General features: G+C 51.9%; 1 protein-coding gene across 4 annotated transcripts in view; it reads left to right on the forward strand.

The window, feature by feature from the left end:
• KMT2E (lysine methyltransferase 2E (inactive)) overlaps nucleotides 1–12,433 on the forward strand; it is a 3,564,841-nt gene that overhangs the window by 2,003,199 nt on the left and 1,549,209 nt on the right. The gene's annotated exons all lie outside the window — the stretch shown is intronic.

Raw genomic sequence — 12,433 nt, forward strand, 5'->3', positions numbered from 1 at the left:
AGTTCCCTTAGGGACCACTGCAAAAGGCTTAGGACTACAGGTGTTGGCAGTAAACACAATTGGTAGCGGTCTGCACCACCTAGATTTACCTGGTAGCTGTGGCTGAGCAGTTAGACTTCTCTCAAGGAGAGTTAGGCAGTATATAGAGTATACACATTAGGTACCAAAATACAATAGCACAAGCAAACACTGACCAGAGCTTTGGTATAAAAGTATATAATTATTTATTTGAAAACACACTTATAAAAATACACTAACACTAATATGGCAAGCAAGTTCAAAACACAGTTACTATCAATATATAAACATCCCTGATTACTTATTGAACAAGTCTTGGTTAAAACACCACTTATTTGCAGACAGAGGTGAGCGCTTAACCTAAGATGGCACTCCAATAAGTTAGTTAAAAAGGGAGGGAAAAGGCAGAATTAGAAAAGCACACAATACCAACACTTTTAAAAGAACAACAGCAAGTCAAGAAAGGCAGAGTCTACTGTAGAGCAAGAAAGTTCATAGACCAGGCCCACTCTTGGAGAGAGCAAGGCGGAATGTGTCCAAGATCACACAGTTGAATTATATTTTAAAAGTCTTTGCAGATAGTTCAAAAAAGAGTTGGATCAGTTCAGAGAAAGTTAGTAAACAGGTCCCCGGTCACACCAGGATAGAGAGTCAAGGATTTACGGGACACCTTGAACAGTCTGTTGCAAGGGTGACCAGGCGGGACACAGTACTTGAAATGGTGAGAAAGCTCTAGCGGGGGCAGTTGATCCTGGCAGCGGGTGCGAGTCGGTGCTTCGTCCAGGGGAAAGAAGATCTCGACGTGGAGGAAAGCTGGAGGTCGTTGCACTGCCAGGGAAGAAACCAGCCGCGGAGTTTCCCGGTTAAAAGGTACTACCCTTTTATTCGCGCTAGTGGTGAAGCGTGGCTATCCGGCCACTGGGGTGCTTGGCATGGGCGATTCGACCATGAGACGATCCAGGAAGGCGAAAAGAGGGCGAACTGGTTAACCCCACCAGTTTAAAGGAAGAAGAGTCTCCAGGATGAAGATCTCTGTCGTTGGGAAGTGGTGAGGCGGTTCAGCAGGGCTCCACCGGTGGTGTCATCGTTGCAAGTCGGCTCAGCTTCTACCTCTTCGGATGCTTTAGGTCCAGTGGTGACTTCTGAAGTTCCAGTCCCCAAAGCCCTGCTTTTATGCAGAAAACCCCCATTCATCAGTCCTAGCTGTCACTCAAACATGCTAAGTGGTGAGCTGGGCGGCTCAGCACTGGGCCAATCACACAAGAGTGCGACTTGAGTTGCCGAGGCAACTCAGTCCAGGGTGCCTAAACCCCCCTCCCACACATCCTGTAGACCCAGACAGAGTGGCACCACTTTTGGAGGCTTCTGTGCAGAAGCCCGCCAAAAGTGGAACAAAGGGCTCGACTTGGGTTGGAGTTACAGAGGCGAACACAAACACCATTTTAAAACCGAGTCCTGGCAAAAAGATTCAACCGGGGAATAAATATTAAATAAATAACCCAGCGGTATCTTTAACATTGCACCAAAAAGGTGGTGCATTTAAAATGAATGGGAAAATCCCATAGGAAATATTCCGGTGGAATATTTTGCGTGGTAACCACTGCCACCAGCCAGAAACTCGACAAGGGGGGACTGCACAGTGCCCCCTCGAAAAACAGACCCAGAGGCAATCTAATTACCCCTACCAGTACTTCCACAATATGATGGTTTGTACTAGTTCTGTTCACAATTTAAGACTACTAAAGTCAATGGTGACTTTACATGCCCTGGGAGACAGTAGTCAGTCCCAGGGTATGGAGTCTATGTTTGGGGGTCACTATGACACCCCTGTGTTATTGCACTGAGGGTGCTGCTTAACACACTTACCAAAAACACATGAAACCCTATGGAGTAAAAGACCCCATAAAACACATTACAAAGTCAAAGGATATCTCAAATCATGTCTAAGAGTGGGAGAAAAATAGTCTCACTTTTAGCAGGAGAAAAAAATAAACCCCAAAAATCCAGCAAAGCTGCCGGGGGACTCACTAGGTTTGGGAAATTAGCCTATACAGAGAATTCTCCCTAACACTCGCCCCCCCCGCACCCCCAGACTAAGGGACAGGAGCATTTAATCCACTCCTGGGTGAATCTCATACCTCTAGTCGATGACATACATCCTAGAGAGATCATCAGAATTCTGGTGGTGACACCCTGACCTGTGCTCAATGGTGAAATCAAACCCTTGAAGGCAGATTGACTATCTCAATAGTTTTGGGTTTTCCCCCTTCATTTCCATCAACCAACTCAAGGGTTGGTGGTCAGTCTGAATGACAAAAGTAGAACCATACAAGTATGGCCTAAACTTCTTCAGTGCCCACACAATAGCAAAACATTCTCTTTCAATTGTTGCCTACCTTGTCTCAGGATCCTCCAGCTTTCTGCTGATGAAGCAAATGGGGTGCTCCCTACCTTTCTCATCCAGTTGGCTAAGGACTGCACCTATACCTACATTAGAAGCATCTGTCTGCACAATGAAAGTTTGGCGATAGTCAGAAGCTCTCAGTACTGGTGCTTGGCAAAGAGCTTTCTTCAGGTTTTCAAAGGCCTGATTGCACTTCTCATTCCATCTAACCTTCTTAGGGAATTTTGGAGAGGAGATTACATTCAGTGGAGAAGCTATGGTCCCATAGTTCTCAACGAAGTTCCTGTAATACCCAGTGAGGCCTAGGAAGGCTCTCACCTGGGTTTGAGTAGTAGGTGTTGTCCAATTTTGCACAGCTTCAATCTTACTTAGCAAAGGCCTTATTTCTCCACCTCCTACCTCATGCCCAAGGTAGTCCACCTTACTCTGTCCAATCTGGCATTTGCTTGCCTTTATGGTCAGGTTGGCCTTCCCAAGAGCCCGCAAAACATGTCCTAGGTGGTTAACACGCTCTTCCCAGGAGTGGCTGAACACTGTAATGTCATCCAAGTATGCCATGCAGAAGTCCTCCATCCCAGCCAGAACCTGATTTACCATCCTTTGGAATGTTGCAGGTGCATTTTTCAGTCCAAAAGGCATAACCTTAAATTGGTATAAGCCAATTGGGGTAGAAAATGCAGTTTTCTCCTTGGCATGGTCTGTCAGGGCTATTTGCCAATTGCCTGACGTAAGGTCAAATGTGCTGAGGAACTTGGCTGCACCAAGTCTATCCACCAACTCATCTGTTCTAGGCAAAGGGTGGGCATCAGTCTTGGTGACTGCATTAAGAGCTCTATAATCCATGCAGAATCTCAATTCTTTGGATCCTGCCTTTGGTACTAACGCATCTGGGCTAGACCATGGACTAGTAAAGGGCTCTATTACCCCGAGATCAAGCATCTTCTTGACCTCCCCTTTGATGTGGGTCCTTACATTTTCTGACATTCTATATCCTCTGCTTTTGACTGGCAGACAGTCACTAGTGAGTATATCATGCGGGCCCCAAGGGGTCAAGCCTGGTGAAAGTGAGAACAGGGAGGCAAACTGATTTAACATAGATTTGCACTCCTCTTGTTGCTCAGGTCTCAGATTTGAAGAGAGATTTACTCCTTCAATCTTTTCATCCAAGGGTAAGCCTCTGAGGAGATCAGGGAGAGCTTCACTCTCTTCTTCCTCTTCTGTTGAAGCTAGAAGCAAGGCTCCTACTTCAGGCCTGGAGACATACGCCTTTAGTCTGTTGGTGTGGAAGACTCTGGGAGCCTCGTTGGGATTGCCCAAGTCCACCAGATAGTTCACCTCTCCAAGTTTACCCACAACCTTGAAGGGTCCCATCCATTTATCTTGCAAGGCCCTTTGCCTTGTTGGGATCATAACTAGAACTAGCTGATCTTGAGTGAACTCAACCATGTTAGCCTTTTGATCATGCCAATGCTTGACCAAAGCTTGCCCAGCTTTCAGTTTATCACTAGCTTCTGCTATCATGTGTGACATTCTGCTACGGAGACCTATCACATAGTCAGTCACTCTGACTGGCTTGGGGGAAGGAGCACTCTTCAACCCCTCCTTAATCAGGCCTATTGGACCTCTGACTGGATGGCCATAAAGAAGTTCAAAGGGAGAATAACCTACTCCCTCCTGAGGAACCTCTCTATAAGCAAATAGAAGGCATGGCAGTAGAAGGTCCCACTTTCTTTTAAGGGGATCTTCCAAAGCACCTATCATGCTCTTCATGGTTCTGTTGAACCTTTCTACCAACCCGTTTTTCTGAGGGTGGTATGCGGTTGAGAACTTGTAAGTAACTCCACAGGTTTTCCATGTAGTGGGACATAAAATTTGACCCCCTGTCAGAGATTACTTCCTTAGGAAACCCAACCCTGGTAAAAATACCAAGGAGGGCCTTAGCCACAGCCTGAGCTGTAACAGTCCTCATAGGAATTACCTCAGGGTATCTAGTAGCATGGTCTACTACAACAAGGATAAACCTGTTGCCTGAGGAGGTTGGAGGATCAAGGGGACCAACAATGTCAATCCCTACCCTCTCAAATGGGACTCCCACTACTCGGAGAGGCACTAAAGGTGCCAGATTCTTGGAACCAACCTTACCTGAAGTTTGGCAGGTGTGGCAGCTCTTGCAAAACTTATCTACCTCAGCCCCCATCTTTGGCCAATAAAAGTAGAGTGAGAGCCTTTCCTTGGTCTTCTTGAAACTCAAGTGACCAGCCAAAGAAATCTCATGGGATAGTTGCAAGAACTGTTGTATGTTTTCTTGAGGTACTACAAGCCGCTTGTAGTCTCCAGGTGCAGACTCAGTCGGTTCACTGTAGAAGAGGCCATCTTCCCAGTGCAACTTATACTTCCCAGGCTCTTGCCCATCAGCCTGAGAAGCGCCCTGTTGGCGAAGACCTTCCAGAGTTGGACATTCTCTCTCTCTCTTACTGAAGTCTGCCCTGTTGGGTCCACCTTCTGCCAGTAAAGACTGCAGCTCAGGATGGTCAACAGGATCCATATCTCCAATGAGTTCTTGGCCTTCCACTAGCTCCTCTTCAGAGTCTAGCTCAACCACACAGGATTGTACCTCCCTCTCAGCCTCAGCTGGAGGTGGAGTTACAGGTGTAACTTTGGAAAACCTAGGGGAAGTCCTTGTTGGAAGCACTGGAGTGCTTGCTGCTGGCTGTTTCCTAGAAGTCTTGGGTTTCCCCTTTGCTTCTTGTTGCTCAGAGATAGCAAGTTGTAACTCCAGTGGAGTAGGAGTGATATCCTTCTTCATCATCTCCTTGGGAGTACCTCTCATGGTTCTATCCCTTGCAGGTCTGGTGAGCTCCTGTAACCTTTTAATAGGAGGTCTGGGGGTATGTGACACTACGCCGAGTCTTCAGGTCATTTCCCAACAGAACCCTTCCTGGTACCTCACTTTGTATGCTGACAGGTATCTTCACAGTCATGTCTTTACACTGGATGAGAACTGGTAATTGGGGAAGCATCTGCACAGGCCCTCCAGCTAACTTGGTGAGGCGTTCGGGTGCCTTAGCAACATCCTCTGCCTGAAAAAATGATTTATCCACCACAGTTATGCTGGCCCCATTGTCCCTAATGGCAGGAGTCTAATGACCATTCACCTGGACTCTTTAGTATTATCTGGGATAGAATTATATACATCTAAGTTCTGTTGTTCCCACAACCCCAGAGACACTAAAGAAACACTGGCTGAGACTCCAATGCGATCATCAGCCAGTAGTAGAAAGTTTCCACTGGCCACCTGTACTCCTCCTCTGGAGCGAAGGCTAAGGAGACAGTGTGGACCCCTGAAGGTTTACCCTTACATCTGGGATCCCCTTTCACATGGTCAGGCGAGCTACAAACATAGCATTTACCAAATGCTTTCTCGAATGGTGGCTTGCTCTGACCTACTTCTGGTTTGGCACCAGAAGGTACACTAGCCTGATTCAGTTTCCCTTGTGGCTTACCCTTATTATTTTGTTTGGGGCCTTCTTTGGGATTAGAATTATTAGAATTCTCTTTGGAGTCTTTTTTAGGCTGTTTCCTCTCATCCTTTTTCTGAGTTACCCCAGAGTCCTTGTGAGTAGCCCTGTTGTCAACCCACAAGTCAGCATCCTTAGCTAGTTTTCTGGAATCTAATTCCTTTGAATCAGCCAAGTGCTGTCTGAGCTCAGGAGAGCAGGCATCATAAATTGACACCAACATCACAAGATTCTTCTTTCCCTCATAAGTGTTCACCTTGTAACCCTTAATCCATCCCTCTAAGTTCGTCAAACTTTCACTCACCCAGGTAGCCCAAAGGGTACCATCATGCTTTTTGAGGGTCCTAAACCTCTTAAGGTACTGGGAAGGGGGTCTTCCCAAATCTAGCTATCAAGGCTAGCTTCACACATTCATAATCCTTCTTATCCTCCTCCCTCAACTCCATTACCACATCAGTTGCAACAGGGGGGAGCCTAGAGAACAACCAGGAAAGTAACTCATTTCTCCAGCATGGGGTCTGGCATGGGGTCTGGCATGGATTCACATGCTCATGAATATTCCCCGTCGTCAGGCCGGGAATCCTCAGTAAAGAAAAAATCAGTATCAGTTTCGTTTCTGATCTGTCTTTCTTAATAGTAACCAATCACTGATCTCTGGGTCATACTGCCCCCAGCCAATGACTGCCCTCTCCCTAAGCCCCGCCATTGGCAGCCATCCTCAGATTTTTACCGCACGCTCAAGTGTTGGGAGTCCTCGTGTTTAGCTCTCGAGTTTTTTTACTGCGTTTTCACGTTTTTTCAGGAGAATTTCTCATTTTTTCGGTTTAATCGAGCCTCAAGCTCCACCGTTTCTATTTCCGATAACGGGGACCCGTTTCAGAATTCTTCTGCGCCCCTCAAGGGTGAAGTTTTCGTCGAGTTTACACTTCTTGGAGGATTCCGGAAGATCTGCGGCCTACCTCAAGACATGGCCCAGGACAAAGGGAGCTCGACGCCCGGATCCAAGCTGTTCAGGAACTGCCCTGGATGCGGATGATATAACGTTTTCAAGGAGGACGAGCATTTGCGATGTCTCTACTGCCTCCATGGGGACAAGACGCACGTTGAGAAGGACTGTGCGATCTGCAAGAACCTTTCGGAATGGACCAAACAAGATCGTCGTTCCCACCTCGCCACCTGGCTGGAGAAGGGCACAGCAAGTGAGAAGGCGAAGAAGAAATGTTGGGCTCTTCGGTTGCCAAGCAGGGCGCTACTTTCCCGGCACGTTCGACCATGAGCCAGCGCTCTGGGTCGGGGAAGAGGAAGTCCGAGAACCCGGGTAGGCCGCTGGAGCGGACCCGGTCGATCTCGAAGGGGGAGCGAGGCATTGACCCTCCCCCCAAGGTGAAGGCCCAGGACACACCTAAGGTGGTGAGGGCCTTGATCCATCCGGCTAAGGCCTTTACCGAAGTGGTCTCTGCGACCCCGGCAGAGCCGGCTGAGACTACGCCAATGGAAACGGCCTCTGGGCCCAGAGTATCCCTGCCGCCGCAGAGGGAATCCTCTTTCCAGGCCATCGCTAAGACCCCGTGAAGCCGCCGGCTGAAAAAGAGGCGGGGGGAGGCGGTGGCCGTTACAGACTCGGAATCAGCCTCTGAGGAGGAACTGGTGGAGACCGAGAAGGGCCTTAACGAAAGGTCCATAGGCCTCAACGAGAGGTTCATAAACCTCAACGAGAAGTTCGAGAAGGTTCGATCCCAGGGGATGGTCCCTACTGACGGGATCGATGATAGCGACGAGGACGACGAACAGGGCCCACGGGAGCGGCCATCCCGTCCGTCGCAGCCATTGCCCGAGCCCCAGGATAGCTCGGCGCCCATTTTGTTGGCAATCCAATCCTTATGTACCGAGATAAGGACGAGATTACCACGAACCCCGACGGAGGAGCCAGAACCAGGCCCGTCGGGAAGCCCTCCGAACAGGCGGAGGAGAGTCCACCCTGCTCCACCCTTCGTGCCTGCGAGACCGGCGGACCCCTCATCCCCCTCGCCGGGAGAGGATACGGCGACGGATACGGGGACGGATGACGACGGCGGCGATGACACAGCGGACATCCCGTCGTCGCCTCCCCCGCAGGCGTCCCCAGCCGACGAGGTTGGCTCTTTCCACGCCATGATAACCAGGGCATCCGAGCTCTTCCAGCTCTGCCCTGAAGAGCAGAAAAAGGAGGGGTTTCTGTACCAGCGACGAGAGGCTAAGAGGAAGACGGTCCTCGCGGTGCCTTTACTCGATGACATCTGGGACGAGGGGCTTGCTGTCCTCAAAAACCCTGCCACGACACCCGCCAAGAGGGACAGGTACGAGAAGAAGTACCGAGTCTCCGATGCCACCCCCTTGTGCCTCAGGGCCCAGCCCACGTCGGACTCGGTCGTCTCGGCAACGGCTAAGAAGAAGGCAGCGGGCGCGGCGGCTTCAACTTCCACCTCCCCGCGAGGGTAAGAAGTGGGACTCTATGGGACGACGAGTCATCTCGTCGGCGGCGACGACGATTAAGGCGGCCAATGCCTTAGCGATCGTGGCCCGCTACGACAGGGAGCTCTGGTTCAAGATAGCTCCCCTGCTAGATTTCCTGCCTGATGACAAAAGGGCAGAGGCCCTAGAGATCTGCAGGAGGGCGAGGTGGCGTCGGATCACGCCATTACGGTGGCAACGGACATTGCCGATACCGGATTTCGCCAACTGGGCAACAGAGTTTGCCTCCGACGACGAGGATGGCTCAAGGCGACAGACTTTTGCTAGGACGTCCAGACCAGAGTGTTGGACATGCCGTTCGACGGCAACAACCTCTTTGGTAAGGCAGTGGATGAGTCTCTACAGGCCATCAAGACCGACTCGGAGACGGCCCGGGCCCTTGGGGTGCTTCAGCAGCGACGGCCCTTTCAGAGCTCTGGAGGCAGACAGGGTGCCTCCAAAGGATCCAGCGGTGGCTCCTCCACCTACCGCCAGGCGAACCGCTCCTCTTCCCAGGAGGCCTACAGAGGTCGCGGCAAACAAGGGGGTTCCCGCCGTCGTCGCCAAGGTGGCCAAGGCGTCAAGGCCGCCTCAAAGCAAGAAAGACCCGGCGTGTTGTCGGGCCCCCACCGAAGCACCCTGGTGGGAGGCCGGCTGACGAAGTTCGTCAGCGTGTGGGAGTCCATCTCCACCGACCGTTGGGTGTTGGACACCCTGGCCAACGGGCATTCGCTGGAATTCCAAAAGAAGTGCCCTTGAATTCTTCCGGTGGCCAGGAAGGAAAATCACGTCCCTCAACTGCTGTTGGAGGTAAGGGCGATGCTCAAGAAAGCCATCGAGCTCGTCCCCAGAAGGCTCCGGGGCTCCGGGGTGTACTCAAGGTACTTCCTCGTCAGGAAGAAGACAGGCGGTTGGCGCCCCATCCTGGACCTGCCTCTCTTAAACAAGTACATCAAGGCACAGAAATTCAGGATGGTCACCCTCCAGCACATGCTGGGACAGCTGGAGGAAGGCGACTTCCTATCGTCGCTGGACCTGGAGGATGCTTACTTCCACATCCCCATTCTAAGAAGGCACAGGAAGTTCCTCAGGTTCATGGTTAAGGACGCCACTGCCAATTCAGAGCCCTACCGTTCGGATTAAAGTCGGCACCCAGGGTTTTCATCAAGTGCCTGGCACCAGTGGCGGCGCAGCTGCGCCTGCAGGGGATCCACGTCTACCCCTACCTGGACGACTGGCTAATCCGGGCAAGGTCAAGGGAACTCGCCGTCGATCATACAGCGAGGACCGTCCGGTTGCTCACGGAGCTGGGGTTCTCCATCAACTACCCCAAATCCCACCTGGTTCCGTCGCAAGTAGCACTGTTTTTGGGGGCGAAGCTCGATACAGTGGAGCAATTGGCCTCCCCTTCAGAGGAGAGGACCAATACCATCCTGGGCAAGATACGGCGACTGTTAGCCACGGACGTGGCCAGGGTGAGGTCCATCAAGTCCCTTCTCGGGATGATGTCCTCATGCATCTACCTTGTACCCCTTTGCAGACTTCGGATGCGTCCGCTGCAGGAGCTCCTCGACGCCCGCTGGTTTCAGGCGGGGGGCTGCTTCGAGGACAGGATCCCCCTTAACGAGGAGTTCCGTCTGGCGATCCTATGGTGGGGCACCCGGGCTCACCTCACGACGGGCACAGACTTTCAAACCCCGGCGTTTCAAGAGACGGTGACTACGGACGCCTCTCTGGAGGGTTGGGGGGCCCACACCGGAGATCTTCATGCAGAGGCCTTTGGCTCCCAGAGGAGAGGTCTCTTCACATCAACATCTTGGAGCTCCATGCAGTGTTCTGGGCGCTCAGGTCGTTCCTCCCGTCCCTCAAGGGCAAAGTGGTGAGGATCTTCACCGACAACACCACCACGATGTTCTACATACGGAAGCAGGGGGGCACCAGATCCCCAGCCCTATCAAAGGAGGCCCAGGATCTGAGGCACTGGGCCGTCGCCCAGGGGATGTTTCTGGTTCCCTTCCACCTGGCAGGAATAAAAAACACCATCGCCGACTCACTCAGCAGGGAGCTACACTCTTGCCACAAGTGGGAACTGCGCCAGGATCAAGTGGATCGACTCTTCCGACGATGGGGCAAACCCCAGATCGACTTGTTCGCGAGGAGCATGGGCGATGCTTTCTGGTTCCCTTGGGACGGCCTGTTTCTATACGTGTTCCCTCCATTGCCGTTGCTGCTCCGCCTCATCAACCAGCTCAAGAAGTCCAGGTGCAGGATGATCCTCGCCGCACCGGCGTGGCCGAGGCAGATCTGGTTCCCGGACCTTCTGGACTTGTCAACGTCCCCGCCAGTCAGGCTGCCGGCGGACGCGGATCTTCTCTCCAGAGAAGGAGGCGCCATTCTACACCACGACCCACAGTCACTGAACTTGCAGGCCTGGCTCCTGCAGCACTAGAGTTTGGAGGGTAGGATATCCCGGCTGATTGCAGAGAGGTTCTTGCAAAGGCCAGGGCGTCCTCAACTCTCAAGTGTTACGGTCATAAATGGAAGAGGTTCTCTGTCTGGTGCCGTGCACAGAAGATTAACCCTCTGCGGATTACGGCCCCTCAAGTGCTGGTGCTGCCGTACTTACTGTCGCTGGCCAAAGCTGGACTGGCTCACGCCTCCATAAAAATACATCTGGCTGCCATCTCCCGATATACCAGGACTACGGGACGGGCGTCCTTGTGGTCTCATCGCCTGGTAAAGAAATTTATGAAGGGACTATTCCGATCATTCCCGCCGGTGAAGGCCCCTGCCCCGGCGTGGGAACTTAATGTGGTGCTGACCAGGATCATGGGGGCCCCATTCGAGCCTATGCATTCGGCGCCTTTGAAGTTCCTATCATGGAAGACCGCGTTCCTCGTGGCTATCACCTCTGCACGACGAGTGGGAGAGATTCAGGCCCTATCTTGCAAGCCTCCATACTTGACTTTTCAGGACACGAGGGTGGTGCTGAGGACGCATCCCTCCTTCAGGCCCAAGGTGCCGCGGGACTTCCACCTCAACGAGCCCTTGGTGTTACCAGTTTTCTTTCCGTCGCCTTCGACGCCGGCCGAGAGGACTTTGCACTCGCTGGATGTAGCTAGAGCGCTGAAGTTCTACGTGGACTGCACAAAGAGTTTTCGGAAGACGTCACAACTGTTTGTGAACTTTGGGGCTGTGAATCAAGGGAAGGCTCTCTCGAAGACTTCCATTTCCAGATGGCTCTCCGGCTGCATTATGCATTGTCACCGGTTGGCAAACCGACCGCTGCCCGGCCGTCCGAGAGCCCATTCGACCAGAGCGATCGCTGCTACCACGGCGTTCCTGTCTGGTGTGCCCCTGCTGGACATCTGCAGGGCTGCTACGTGGAGGTCGACGCACACCTTCACAAGATTCTACTGTGTCGATCGGGACTCCAGGGATGCGTCCAGGGTCGGCCAAGCAGTGCTGCGCAACCTGTTCGCTTAAGGTGTGCCTGGTGAGGAGGTAAGAGATGCTTAATGTTGAGTTGTTGTATTGCTTAATGTTGAGCCTGTTGCCACCTCCCGTGGTTGTGCATGTGTATACTGCTATGTATTCTTTTATTCATGAGCATGTGAATCCATGCCAGACCCCATGCTGGAGAAGGAACAAGTTACTTACCTGTAACTGTTGTTCTCCAGCATGGATTCACATGCGAACCCTCCCACCTACCCCTCTGCGGCTCTTCACTTGGTCATACTGCCTCTTGGCGTGCTACCAAATATCTGAGGATGGCTGCCAGGGGCGGGGCTTAGGGAGAGGGCAATCATTGGCTGGGGCCAGTATGACCCAGAGATCAGTGATTGGTTACTACTAAGAAAGACAGATCAGAAACGAAACTGATACTGATTTTTTCTTTACCGAGGATTCCCGGCATGACGACGGGGAACATTCATGAGCATGTGAATCCATGCCAGACCCATGATGGAGAACAACAGTTACAGGTAAGTAACTTGTTCCTTCC

Source organism: Ambystoma mexicanum, chromosome 12 (genome assembly GCF_040938575.1).
Source record: "Ambystoma mexicanum isolate Mex_15411 chromosome 12, UKY_AmexF1_1, whole genome shotgun sequence".
NCBI lineage: Eukaryota > Metazoa > Chordata > Amphibia > Caudata > Ambystomatidae > Ambystoma > Ambystoma mexicanum.